Here is a 10,331-nt window from a genome sequence, read left to right as displayed (position 1 = left end):
AACAGATTTCTACATTGTCAGCTCGGGATTTGATCTTGCGACCTTTCGGATACTAGTCCAACACTCTAACCACTAAGCTACCTGCCACCCCAGGTGACTACGCCCCATTCCAGGTGACTACCTCATCGTTGAGAGAATGATTAGAGTGTGCAAAGTTGTCAAGGCAAAGGGTGGCTAATTTGAAGAATCTCAAATATAAAATATATTTTAATTTGTTTAACACCTTTTTGGTTACTACATGATTTCATAGGTGTTATGTCATAGTTTTGATGTCTTCACTATTATTCTACAATGTAGAAAATAGTTACAAAAAATAAAAATAGAAAAACCCTTGAATGAGTAGGTGTGTCCAAACTTTCACTGGTACTGTATCTCGAAAATTCAATAAGGGACGCACACAGTTTCATCCCTGATGTGTCTGTCTTCATTCACTTGTAGCCTACTTCTTAGCTGAAATGTCTGTGAGAAGGACCCGATCACGTGACGGCTACATCTGAGAGAGCCATGTGAGTGAGAGGGGCTTTGGAGCACTACAGCCAGGAGAAGGGAATTAGAATTAGCCTATAATATTCAGCCCAAGGGCACAATGGCCACACATATTTTTAGGGGGCACACAGGGGAGATGCAACAGGGAAATTTGAGGCCTGGTGGGAAAATTATCAAGTGCTTGCCAAATTCTGAATGAGAGACTGATGATGTGTGTGCAGCGTGTGAATTTTGTCATATCATCATTAGAGTCCCAACATGCAGCCTTAGAATGGATTAAACATCAAAACATCCTTTTAAAGATTAGTTAGGTTAGTATAAAGGTTTATAGTAATCACAATGACACAAAATCATTTGCTTAAAACAGATCAATATCATTGGTTTTGTACCATTGATTTTGTCATATGTGCCAGCGGTTTTAGGATCAACTATAATTTTCAAACTCAAATGGCAGAGAAAATTAGGTGCGCACTCTTTATTAACGTAACTGGCCTCACACCAATACATGGATTTGAGAGTATTTGATTTATAATTTTAGGAGCCCTTTAGGTATAAAAAAATTTAACATTGGATTTGGCCTTAAATACTATAGCCCACAGAAACACATTGAATAACACATTCATAAATAACCAAAAAAATAAGAAACAAGGTTTTGACGTGTTTGTCCTACTTATATATATATATATATATATATATAAGCTCAGGAAATATATATATTTCTTACACATATTTAACCCCTTTTTTGGATAGGCACAAAAGTACCTTCATACTTCCATTGCTTTTTAAATGGGGGTCGCAGAGCAAAACAGAGAACACCATAATTTTTGTGAGAATCTCCGCTTTTCACATTGGGGTCACATTAGTTTGTAGCCAAACGGTTCGGATGCTACAAACAGACGTTCGCACATAAATGCTACCGACTTCAGATGAGTCCCCTGAAACCATTGTGTTTGTGAGAGTCTCCCCTTTCCATAGAGGGGTCATAATAGTTTGTTCGTCATGAGAATACCTATTTTTGTGATGTTTCATGGTCTGACAAAACTGCTCTGCTCAGCCACTTTCACTGCAGATGCGATGCGACATCCGCTGATGCGGTGGATTGAGATGCATCCAATGCAAAAAAAACATATCATAATTGATGGATTTTGATGGGGATTTTTTTATTATGTTACTTAAATTGACTCACCGGTGCATCAATCTACTCTAGGGAGCTAAACTAGCAAATCTGTTTGTTTGCTTACCACAGCAACTACTGTAGTATCTAGTATCTGTTGAACACATTTCTACAGGCAAATGAACACATTTCTAGCAGCAAATGTGTTAAATTATAGCCATGGTATAAAAGGGATAATCAACTCAGGGCTCTATACATTCTCTGGAAAATAATACAACTCCGTTGTCACGCCCTGGTCTGTTTCACCTGTCCTTGTGATTGTCTCCACCCCCCTCCAGGTGTCACCCATTTTCTCCATTATCTCCTGTGTATTTATACCTGAGTTCTCTGTCTGTTGCCAGTTCGTCTTGCTTGTCAAGTCAACCAGCGATTTTCTCAGCTCCTGCTTTTCCTCAGTCTCTCTTTTTCTCTCCCTCCTGGTTTTGACCTTTGCCTGTCCTGAACCTGTATCCGCCCGCCTGACCACTGCCTGTCTCTGACCCTGAGCCTCCCTGCGGTCCTATACCTTTGCTCCACCCCTGGATTACCGACCTCTGCCTGACCTGACCCTGAGCCTGCCTGCCATCCTGTACCTTAGCCTCTGCTCTGGATTATCGACCCCTGCCTGCCTTGACCTGTCGTTTGCCTGCTCCTGTGGTTACAATAAACATTGTTACTTCACAGTCTGCACTTGGGTCTTACGTTGATTCCTGATATCCGTGGAAGGTCAGTTCCACTCCGCTAGCACGTTGTGGAACACACCTTCCACGTCATTTATTATTTACCATAGAACGCATAGACCCTTGTTGATTATCCCTTCGTATTGTACTGTAACATGTTATGACAAACTATAATTTATTGGGATCAATTAAGAAAAAAGTACTAGTTGTCCAAAAGTAGTCCAATAGGATTCTGATAGCGGTGACAATACATCCTATAGGATTGTGAGAATCCTATAGGGTCCAATAGGATTACTTTAGATTCCCAATACGGAAAAAGGAGTCCAATAAGATTCTAATACAGGGGACACAAAACCTTATAGGACTGCTAGAATCCTATGAGATCCAATAGGATTACTTTTTATTTCCAATAGGAAAAAAGTAGTCCAATAGGATTCTGATAGAGGTGACCCAAAATTCTATAGGATTGTGAAAATCCTATAGGATTCAATTGGAAAAATCACTAATCCTTTAAGATTTTTGTTTAGGGCACCTCCAATCTGTCCCGCTCCCCAGAATGCCCCTCCCCAGAGAAAGCCACAAATAAGGTGTGTTTGACCCCTGTGTTAGCCCACAGATGGCCAACCATCCAAACAATGTCATAAATTGGGATTGAGTCATCACGCTGGGCCAAAGCGCCTGCAAATCACCTTCTATCATTCTTCCACTACACCTCTGACACCGCCTGGTATAAAGGTCCTGGATGGCAGGGAGCTCGGCCCCAGTGATGCACTGGGCCGTACACACTTCCCTCTGTAGCTCCTTGTGGTCGGATGCCAAGCACTTGCCATACCCAGATGTGATGCAGCCAGTCAAGATGATCTCAATGGTGCAGCTGTAGAACTTTGAGGATCTGAAGGCCCATGCCAAATCTTTTTAGCATCCTGAGGGGGAAGAGGCATTGTCGTGCCCTCTTAACAACTGTGTTGGTGTGTTTGGACCATGATAGGTCCTTAGTGATGTGGACACCGAGGAACTTGAAGCTTTCGACCCGCTCCACTACAGCCCCGTCGATGTGAATGGGGGTGTGCTTGGCCCTCCGTTTCCTGTAGTCCACATAGATGTTGAGGGTGAGGTTGTTGTCCTGACACCACACTGCCAGGTCTCTGACCTCCTTCCTGTAGGCTGTCTCCTCGTGACGGTGATCCAGCCTACCATCGTTGTGTCGTCGGCAAACTTAATGATGGTGTTGGTGTCATGCAGTCATGGGTGAACAGGGTACGCACCCTGGTGACTTCCATGAATACTTTAATTTCTTTCTCTACCTCTGTTTTAGTTCCTTTCCATATGATATTTACAAAATACGCACATAAAGAGATGCATAAGGAATAACACACTGAAGCGACCACTTAGCCACTTGTACTGTTCTCTAATAAGACGACTTCCTGATGAAGACATTCAGACACAGTATCTCTGAGTAAATCATTTTAAAAAGTCACAGAGAGCAGCAAAGTTCAATATTGTGCTGAGTTATTAAAGAGTGACTACCCCTAAAAAGCAACTAATCCCTTTGGAAATGGTCTATGTGGCATCGATATGAGTCAGAAACATTTATTCTAGTGTGTAAATAGCGTCATTTTGGTCATTAAGTCAGTTTTGTCTAAAACAAAGTTTGGAACCTCAGTGCATCACAAACAGTAAATGAAGGTTGGGTTTGGATCAAAATTATGTCAGCAAATAATATCATGCCCCCTTTTGCCAAGTTCCATGTGTAAATCGCCCCTCCGCTTCCCTTCATTGAATGGGGCTCCGTTGTTTCATCATTCCCAATGCGTTCAAAGAAAAGCAGACTGAAAAGCCCTGTATGGATTGACCATGCCTCCACAGCCAAAGTGCTATGGTTTTCATTCTTTGCCGAAGGACCGGAGTATGCGGAATGACTTGTAGGAGTTCGTAGTCCCAATGTTTGCACCAGTAACGCTAGCTTGGTGTGCAACGACCGGTGGTGGTGAGTATAACCAGAGATACTGGAATATAATGACCTCTGGTATAACTTAGCTAATAACGTTAGATAACATTATTGCTGATTATGTAGGTAGACATCTTTTGATAAAGCAAGGCAGGCTAGCTAACTTTAGCATACCTCATTACAATTTAGGTCGTAGTGCATACAAGTTTGTGTATTGTCTAGATACTGCTGGTTACTTCACGTTATCATGTGATAATGCTAGTGAGGCAGGCTAGCTAGCTAGCTACAAGCTAGCTAATGTTAGCCTACAAGTTGGATTTGCAAGTTAGTTTGTAGCTCATGCAAGTGTATTCTGTATGGTCTAGGCCAAAACTAAATAATGGATGCAAATACAGTAACTAATACAGTAAACTAGGAGCAACAAACCGTAGCGGTGTCACCGGCCTGAATCTAATCCGATCTGGAGCACAGGAGGCTGCTGAGGGGAATACGGTTTATAATAATAGCCGGAATGGAGCAAATGGAATGGCATCAAACACCTGTAAACCATGTGTTTGATGTATTTGATACCATTCCACCTACTTCGCTCCTGTCATTATCATGAGCCCGTTCTTCCCAATTAAGGTGCCACCAACCTTCTGTGATCTGGAGCTAGAAAGCATCTGTAAAGCATAGAATTAGGGGTTTCCACTAGTTACCACAGCCTCAAAGTCTTAAATGGGCTATATTGTAAAAATGTATGAAAACAATAATGTACTTTTTGGTAAAGTTCGGGTTAGGCATAAGGTTAGCAGTGTGGTTAAGGTAAGGGTTAGGTTTAAAATCACATTTTTAAGAAGAAACATTTTAGAAATTGGTGGGGTTATGGGGCGGCAGGTAGCCTAGTGGTTAGAGCGTTGGGCCAGGAACCAAAAGTTTGCTGGATTGAATCCCTGAGCTGACAAGGTAAAAATCTGTCCTTCTGCCCATGAACAAGGCAGTTAACCCACTGTTCCCTGGTAGACCATCATTGTAAATAAGAATTTGTTCTTAACTGACTTGCCTAGTTAAATAAAGGTTAAAAAAAATACTTTGTGGCTGTCGTAACTAGTGACAACCTAGAATTAGCTTGACCCAAATTACTGCCCTGATGACACAGATGGCTACATCAACAATGTGTGTTATGTGAAAAGTTGTATTATAAAACACCTGGTTTGATAATCTTGTAGGTTAATTACCCAGCTAAGCAGATACAAGTAATATAGTCATTTTGGTTGTGAAGTGCATTATCAAAAAGCTTTGTCCTTTCTTTTCAACAAAATGCAGTTTACCACTTGGCTGTCTATTGTACCACCCTGTCACAGGCCCTCCCAGTCAACACCACCTCATAATATGAGGAAGTACACTGTTTATAAGGATTGCCTGCTGCAGTTGTTCAAGAGATATTCCGTTTGCAGCTGAACATGCAACAAGGGGACCCTCAGCATCACGCAGACATACCCTCACTGTGAGCATTGCTATAAATGGGACAGGAAGGACACTTGAATCAGGTTGGTGACATTTGACCTGGTCATAGTTTGTCCCAATTCACCTTCTGATCGCTATGTTTACCATTCTATTTCACTTCACATATCATGAGAACTGAAGTGAAATAGAAAGGTGAATGCAGCAATCGGGTTGGTTCCACCATGCTAATCATAACCACCATTGATGTTTGTGTGTGACTAACCAGTATCTTTGATGAGGGGCCAGGAGCTGATCTACACTGCCATGCCCATCAAGGGGGCACTGGCAAAGTCCTTACCTCCAGCCTCACCTCCTGGCTGTTCACCAACGGTCGTTGATGGGGAGACCAGAATTGGGTATGTTTAGTCTGACCTCTTCAAACTTCAACGTAGTACATGTTTGTTTGCCAGATATCACCTATCCTAACTGCCATTGGTAATAGAACAGGGACTGTGTATGTGTTTACAGACGCATCTATGGAGACAGAACTTCAAGACTTGCAAGATGATGTGATGAAGTTCAGACCGACAGACAGGCTTGATATTGATGTCTCGGAATGGAGAGAGACTTGGCATGCAACACATCCACAATATGGGACTGAAGGAGATTAGTAAATATACAGTACAGCAGAAATGTCCAGTATTTGCAACACCCTTTTCATTCTATGTGTCACTGATTAACTTTGCCTCAACTCTGCCTATTTCTACAGATGGAGAGGACTACAGGTGCTTTTGCCAAATGCCAGACCTGCTCAAACTTCAACATAGTACCTGTTTGTGTGTCAGATATTACTCATCCTAACTGCCATTGGTAATTAAACAGTGACTATCTCTGTATGTGTTCTCAGAAAAATAAAAAGAGCCAGCACATAGAGACTTGCAAGATGATGTCCAGACTGGCTTTATACTGATGTCACTGAATTGACAGAGACCTGGCACTCGGCATTAACATTTTACTAGACACAACTTTTACTTGAATTGTCTTTTTTTAAGTTATTGAATTGAATGGTATCAGTCAATATGGGGAGGGAGAAACCCTGTGTATTCTGCACCAGGATCAGGGAACTGTTGTATACAGGACACCACACAGGAAGGTATGGCCACTGACCTTTGCTAAGGTAGCCCACTGTATTGGCTGGGAATGACAATGAAACGTGAAAGATCACATTGTTAAATTAGCAGAACACTGTGTCTATGGTACTATGTAAAGGGTTGTTTGTTCTACATTGACCTGTTACAAAATGTGAAAGTTATTAAAACACTTAGTTTATAATACGTACTCACATTCAGGAAGCTACTGACCTATTCAAAGCATCTCACCATACATCTGCCTGTAGTTATTGAACTCGACCTGCAGGAGGTTTCCCACTGGGCACAGACGCCAGTTCAACGTCTAGTTTTTATTTACATTTGGTTGAGTTGTCAACTAATGTGAACTAAACATTAAATCAACAAAACATTTCACCATGTCATTGGATTTAGGTAAAGAAAATACAAAATTCCCTTATGTTGATGACTTAAAAAAAAAAAATCTAATCAGTTTTCCATATAGAATTTTTTGGTTGAAATGACACGGAAACAATGTTTATTCAACCAGTTTTTGCCCAGCGGGTTGTTTGGTGTGATTGGGTGGGGGAAAACAGCTGCAGGCAAGGTTCTGACAGATGGGTGTGTCTTGGTGGTGGCAAGGACACACCCAAGAAACACCCACATCAAACCACACCCCCAACAAACTCACGTTTGGCTTCTGTCATGCCCGCCAGCATTTCTTGAGGAGGAAGACAAAAAAATAAGACAAATTAGCAGGTGCAGTGCCCCTTTCAATCCATAAATAATTGTTATTTTACTGACAATGTTTTGTTTATTTTCAAAATATTCTTGCCGCCTTTCTTTTTTATTATTATTGACCGCTGAAAAATTCCCAATGTATCTAATAATATACAGTTGAAGTCGGAAGTTTACATATAGCTTAGCCAAATACAATTAAACTCATCTTTTCACAATTCCTGACATTTAATCCAAGTAAAAATTCCCTGTTTTAGGTCAGTAAGGATCACCACTTGAGTTTAAGAATGTGAAATGTCAGAATAATAGTAGAGAGAATGATTTAAAATGGCGTAAGGACAACAAAGTCAAGGTATTGGAGTGGCCATCACAAAGCCCTGATCTCAATCCTATAGAAAATTTGTGGGCAGAACTGAAAAAGCATGTGCGAGCAAGGAGGCCTACAAACCTGACTCAGTTCCACCAGCTCTGCCAGGAGAAATGGGCCAAAATTCACCCAACTTATTGTGGGAAGCTTGTGGAAGGCTACCCGAAACATTTGACTCAAGTTAAACAATTTAAAGGCAATGCTACCAAATACTAATTGAGTGTATGTAAACTTCTGACCCACTGGGAATATGATGAAAGAAATAAAAGCTCTTTACCATTATTCTGACATTTCACATTCTTAAAATAAAGTGGTGATCCTAACTGACCTAAAACAGGGATTTTTTACTAGGATTAAATGTCAGGAATTGTGAAAAACTGAGTTTAAATGTATTTGGCTAAGGTGTATGTACATTTCTGACTTCAACTGTATATCTCTCAGATGTAGGAGAAACACTTCAGAACAAACTTCCTTTATATATGTTTTTGGGACTGTTGTTCCATGTAGTGAATCTGTTATTCAATGTGTTTGAATGGTCTAAGGCCCAAAATTATTTGATCAAATATACCGTTCAAAAGTTTTGGGACACTTAGAAATGTCCTTGTTTTCCATGAGAACTTACATGAAATGAGTTTCAAAATGAATAGTAAATATATTCAAGACATTGACAAGGTTATAAACAATGATTTTTAATTGAAATAATAATTGTGTCCTTCAAACTTTGCTTTCGTCAAAGAATCCTCCCGTTGTAGCAATTACAGCCTTGCAGACTTTTGGCATTCTAGTTGTCAATTTGTTGAGGTAATCTGAAGAGATTTCACCCCATGCTTCCTGAAGCAGCTCCCACAAGTTGGATTGGCTTGATGGGCACTTCTTACGTACCATACGGTCAAGCTGCTCCCACAAAAGCTCAATAGGGTTGAGATCCGGTGACTGTGCTGCCACTCCATTATAGACAGAATACCAGCTGACTGCTTCTCCCCTAAATAGTTCTTGCATAGGTTGGAGCTGTGCTTTGGGTAATTGTCATGTTGTAGGATATGGCTTTTTCTTTGCTACTCTGCCTAGAAGGCCAGCATCCCGGAGTCGCCTCTTCACTGTTGACGTTGAGATTGGTATTTTGCGGGTATTATTTAATGAAGCTGCCAGTTGAGGACTTGTGAGGCATCTGTTTCTCAAACTAGACACTCTAATGTACTTGTCCTCTTGCTCAGTTGTGCACCGGGGCCTCCCACTCCTCTTTCTATTCTGGTTAGAGCCAGTTTGCTCTGTTCTGTGAAGGGAGTAGTACACAGTGTTGTATGACATCTTCAGTTCTTGGAATAGCCTTCATTTCTCAGAACAAGAATAGACTGACGAGTTCCAGAACAAAGGTCTTTGTTTCTGGCCATTTTGAGCCTGTAATTGAAACCACAAATAGTCTAAAGAAGGCCAGTTTTATTACCTCTTTAATCAGCACAACAGTTTTCAGCTGTGCTAACATAATTGCAAAAGGGTTTTCTAATGAGCCTTTTAAAATGATAAACTTCGATTAGCTAACACAACGTGTTTTAATGGACAAAAATAAGCTTTTCTTTCAAAAACAAGGACATATTTATTTTATTTGATACTTCAAGTGGTCTTAAAATTCGAAATCAAAACCTCTCGAGCCAGCCCCCGCTGGAATTGGAATCCCGGCGAGCTGACTAGGCACCCCCGGTTCCATCGGCAGCGACCCAGGACCGACGTCACCACCAACCGGAACGCCAGTACTCCCCAAAGCTTCGTATGATGGCTTCGGGATTCTGTAAAAAATGACACCGGACAGGAGAAGCAGGTACGGGGAGTCATTTATTCGGGAACAGACAAGGAAACAAGCCAGGAACAGCGTCAGAACACGGGTAACACGGACATGAGACAATTAATCCCGAAGCAGAGAACAGAGTTTGGGAACAGACAGATATAGGGAATGTAATGACACAAGTAATTGAGTCCACGTGAGTCCAATGATTGCTGATGTGTGTGACGGGGGGAAGGCAGGTGTGCATACTGATGGTGTCTTGAGTGCGTAATGCTGGGGATCCTGGCGCCCCTCGCCGCCAGGGGGAGGAAGAGCAGGAGCAGTTGTGACAGCAACGACGAGTCAGCCTATAGGGAGGAGGTAAGTGAACTCGCATTTGTGGTGCCAGGACAACAACCTCTACCTCAACGTCAGCAAAACAAAGGAGTTGATTGTTGACTTCAGGAAGAATTTTGAGGGATCGCTGCAGTAAAGAAAGTCAGAAGTTTTAAGAATTTTAAGACCCCTTTGAAGTATCACATTTTTTAAAATATATAATTTCATGAAAAAAATGTTTTGTCCTTACTGCTATTAGCCCATACAAACACATAGAATAACAAATTCAATACATGGAACAATAGATAGTCCCAAAATAAAATCAGTTTGTTC

At 41.3% G+C, this 10,331-nt stretch overlaps 1 long non-coding RNA gene across 2 annotated transcripts; it reads left to right on the top strand.

Annotated features, from left to right (window-relative positions):
* Nucleotides 1-3,434: 3,434 nt before the first annotated feature.
* LOC106601394 (uncharacterized) lies at nt 3,435-6,681 on the top strand. Of its 2 annotated transcripts, XR_001328005.2 has the most exons (5): nt 3,435-4,306; nt 5,611-5,796; nt 5,979-6,108; nt 6,221-6,362; nt 6,462-6,681. It is a non-coding gene; the product is annotated as an uncharacterized lncRNA (long non-coding RNA). The 2 variants fall into 2 exon arrangements; XR_006758861.1 differs by having other exon boundaries at nt 6,221-6,681.
* Nucleotides 6,682-10,331: the final 3,650 nt, after the last annotated feature.

Source organism: Salmo salar, chromosome ssa01 (assembly GCF_905237065.1).
Source record: "Salmo salar chromosome ssa01, Ssal_v3.1, whole genome shotgun sequence".
NCBI classification, from domain to species: Eukaryota; Metazoa; Chordata; class Actinopteri; order Salmoniformes; family Salmonidae; genus Salmo; species Salmo salar.
This window is presented reverse-complemented; position numbering and strand designations above follow the sequence as displayed.